The sequence below is a fragment of the Lissotriton helveticus genome, chromosome 6 (assembly GCF_964261635.1).
Source record: "Lissotriton helveticus chromosome 6, aLisHel1.1, whole genome shotgun sequence".
Classification (NCBI taxonomy): Eukaryota; Metazoa; Chordata; class Amphibia; order Caudata; family Salamandridae; genus Lissotriton; species Lissotriton helveticus.
Window position 1 is genome coordinate 1,527,907,621 of NC_136067.1, and position 4,281 is coordinate 1,527,911,901.

At 49.9% G+C, this 4,281-nt stretch overlaps 1 pseudogene; it reads right to left on the reverse strand.

Moving 5' to 3' along the window:
* Positions 1-1,633: 1,633 nt before the first annotated feature.
* On the reverse strand, positions 1,634-2,329 carry LOC144762761 (homeobox protein Hox-D13 pseudogene; annotated as a pseudogene).
* Positions 2,330-4,281: the final 1,952 nt, after the last annotated feature.

The window sequence follows — 4,281 nt, forward strand, 5'->3', positions numbered from 1 at the left end:
TGTTCCACTGACAACTGTCACCGAAAAGTGAATGGCACAAACCAGAACAAAGCCGATAATGTACTATTTCACTGACGACCATTTCACAGGGTGCACTGTTTGAAACAACAAAGCAACATATATTCCTTAGTGTTTCACTAGAAACACCTAATAAAATGAACGGATTTGAGTAAAAATATAGTTTATATTTTAAGATAAAACGAGGCCCGAAATCAAACTTCACAAATTGGAAGAAACCCTGTGGATTACCGTTTCATGGACAGCCATCGTCTGCTTTTAATTAAACTGCACTTTTTAAAAATTAATTTAGGGACACTATCTTGGGCTATTTTTAATGCTCTTACTGCTAAAAAACAGATAAATTGTACTGACTTTTATTTCAGCGATAGCTAAAAGCAGGAAATACTAATTTACGTAAACATGTGTTGTATTTAATAACGTTCGATGTACATGTGTTTTTTTATTTCGCTCAAAGTCATATAATGTAATAAACTTGGCTAAACAGAAATGCGTGGTCTGCTATTTCAGTGTCCACTAAGAACAATAAATTGCCCTTATTCTGATATACATACTTTATTCTTTCACGAATATCCGGTGTCTGAATAACTGCAGTTACGCAAGAAAATGTACATACAATATGTATTGATTGCCATGCAACAGATGCGAAAGAACTTCGGCTTTTCTAAGAGAATCGCATTCACATTCATTTCCAGAAAATGTCAGAGTGACATTGCTTTCTTACACCAGATCCACTGATAAAGGTTGCCCCGGAACAAAAGCCCAAAGTAAAAGCAATTGAGTTCCAGAAAAGTCTTGTAATATGTGTGGCGGTCGCAAAGTTTCAATGTTTGAATTTGTCCGGAGCGTGTAGCACGGGCGAGAATAGAAAGGCGCCTGGGAGGGCAGATGGGAGATCAAAGGCATGCCTCCCTGCACATAAATCGCCGGCACTTAAGCGAGTTGTAGTGCACATAATTTATACTTGATGAAATTCAGGAATCGCGGCGCAACCCCTGTTGTTACCTCCGTGGCGTCTGACGACATGTGCCAGAGGTTCGGTGTAATTGGGTCTGTGTGTGGGGAGGCTTCTCCAAGCACATATTAACCGAGGCGCTGTTTGCATGTCAAGCGCAGTGTCGTGGTGTGCACTTGTCAAACTTCACATGGGATTCAGAAACCCTCAGCCCAGAGGAAAGCTCTCCGGACGCGATGTGATTACGGGAATCATTCTGAGAGTTGCAATGAAATACGCCGAGTGCGCGCGCATGTGTGTTCCCGTGGACGTTTTGGTGGCCCATAACTTCCATTATTAAAACATCCCCCTTGACAGACAGACGGACATAAACACCATGCACACATACACATGGCATGTCCACACACATCATGTCCACACACAGCTATAATCACACACGCGAAACACACATACCATATAAAAACACAAACCCCACACATACCATGCACAAACACACACACTGCGCACACACATATCCCATGTACACACCATGCACACACCACGCAAACACAACCATTTTATACACACACCGCACACACATACACACAGACACACCCCACATCACGCACTCACATACCGTGTATACAGCCTCCATGTGAACCCACGCATCTGCCTTGCTCGTCAGTTTCTTACCATGAGCTGTAATGGGATTTGGCAAAAGCGCCCCGTTCTATCTTCCAGACAGATGCAGCTGCCCCAGTCATGTCCATGAGAAGGATAAAAGCCCTCACCTGCGAAGGATGACTTCCAGAAGTGCGCGCCCTGAGGCTGCTCCTTGGCGCAGTACACGCCGCCGCTCCAGCCGTTCGCCAGGGTCCACGACTGGTAGCCGTCCATGGGGATGTATGCCTCGTGCATGGGCTCGCCCGGCCCGAAGCCGGACACCACGTCGATGTACCCGGGCATGGGCTGGTAGGGCCCGGGGTACCCCGGGAAGTAGGAGACTTCCTTGGCCCGCGAGGATCCCTCGCTGCCCTGCGCGCTCGCCCCGCTGCCCAAGGCGGGCACGTCCATGTACTTCTCCACCGGGAAGGCGCCATGAGGCGAGGGCTTCAGGGCGCTTTGCTGCACCCCCACCCCGTGCGACATGCGGCAGCTGTAGTATCCGTTCCCAAAGTGGTAGCCATAGCCCAGGGAGGGCGCGCCGGCCCCATCCTTGCCGGAGTCCAAGCGCGCAGCGCCGGATGACCTCCCCGGGCCGGAGAAGGCGAAGCCAGATGTTGCTCGGCCAGCGGTGGGCCCGAAGACGTTGGGGGAGGCGAGGAAGCCCCGGGCCTGGCCGCTGGAAGAGGTGCCCTCCGCTCGGAGCCCGTCCATGTCCCTCTCAGGGGCCTGCGCACGGCTCTCTCCTCCACCCCCGGCCAGGCATGGCAGAGCCAGGCATCCCCCCAAGCAGGTTAGGTCACCGCGGTGCGGTGATAAAAACTAACCTCCAGCCAGAGGGAGGGAGAGGGGAGTGGGAGGAATGTGTGGGGAGCGTGCCAAGTGCAAGGCCATTGGCCGTCTGAGGCAACGTGGTCCTGGAGCGCTTGGGAATCTCTGCCCTCAACCCCCAACACAAGGTGATCTGGGCCCACTCCCCTGCGCACAGGCCCTCCTGCAAGAGGAGTCTGCCCCCAACCCACTATCCAACACTGAGGCCTCCAGCACTCTGCCCCCCCCCCTCGCCCCCAACCACCACCCGCCATCACAAGGAGGGCTCTTGCCTCCAGCACAAGGACTACCCACATCCGGCATATACTTCTGACGATTTTATCAGATTTCAGAGCCTATTTTCCCTTCACTGTAAGGTACGAACCCTTGCACGAGCTACAGATACATCTACGTGTTTCCCATCAACTCACTTTCTACACGGACGGCGGGAGAGGACACGGACGGCGGGAGGAGGGCGGGAGAAGACACGGACGGCGGGAGGGGGCGGGAGAAGACACGGACGGCGGGAGGAGGGCGGGAGAAGACACGGACGGCGGGAGGAGGGCGGGAGAAGACACGGACGGCGGGAGGAGGGCGGGAGAAGACACGGACGGCGGGAGGGGGCGGGAGGGGGCGGGAGAGGACACGGACGGCGGGAAACGTGCACAGGACAGCGAGGGGGGGCGGAAAGGCACACAGAGGGGGCGGGAATGGACAGCGCATCTGAAATCACTTTCAGTGAAAGGGAAGGGAACGGAAAAAACGTAACTCCGCCCAGGGAAAAAATCTCGGGAACGCCCCCGAATCTGGTCCGGCCTTGACGGACAGATCCGGCACTCAATGGCTAGCCTCCATTTATGGAGCTAGCCAATGAGAGCCGGGGGACGTTCCCGAACTCCTTATAGTCAACAAAGGATTTCACCTGCGCTGAAAAGCTGCGCAGAGCGCAGCCTTTCGGCAGGCGAAACCCAAAAAGACACCTGCTGCTGAAATTGTGATTTCATTGATCTTATGCTACATTGGTTAAGTAGATTTAAAAAAAGTTTCAAACTTAAGTAGATATCATTTATAGATGATATAAAAAGACACACATAAGGACTACGCCTCGGACTTAAGGACTGTTAAGTGAAAACAGTCTCTTTTTCCAACTGTATGTGTGTGCTAAGCACAGTCAATGGAGTACGCCTATCTAAGTTTAATAAGTTTGTCATTTTCTATTATTTAACTTTTATTTTTATTTTCTTGCTAAAGCATTTTTGCACCAAAATGCTTTAAAGTGTGTGAAATATTTTACACTGAGAACTACCACTAAGTTAACACAATGCACTCGAACGGTATCGTCTCAGTACAATGTATGCCATTACATTTCCCAAGGTAAGTTATATGAAGTGTTTGAAGGGTAAAAATTAATTAATTTAAACAGACTGGGGGTACAGTGCCAGGTGATGTACTTACAAACTACTGTTTAAAGAAAGCAAGAGTCACCTATTTAGATTAGGTTTCTTTGACTATTCTTCTCACTAAAACCCACAGGCATATACTATACTGAAACCTTGTCTATTTATTATTCTCATCTGTGAGTAGACCAGGCTGACATATTGTTCGACCTGACATTCTTGGTGTAGTATGCCCCCAGATGTTTTGCTTTCACTTTATGAATTTATTGGCATTAGAACTCCGAACACTTTCCCTCACTAACCAGTGACAAAGCACTGGTGCTCTCTCCTTTCTCCTTTAAACATGGTAACATTCACATACACCCAATTGGCACAGTTAATTTACTCATAAGAGCATGGTAAATGGCATTACATGTAGCCAGGGCCTGTAAATTAAATCCTACCAGTGGGCTGCAGCAC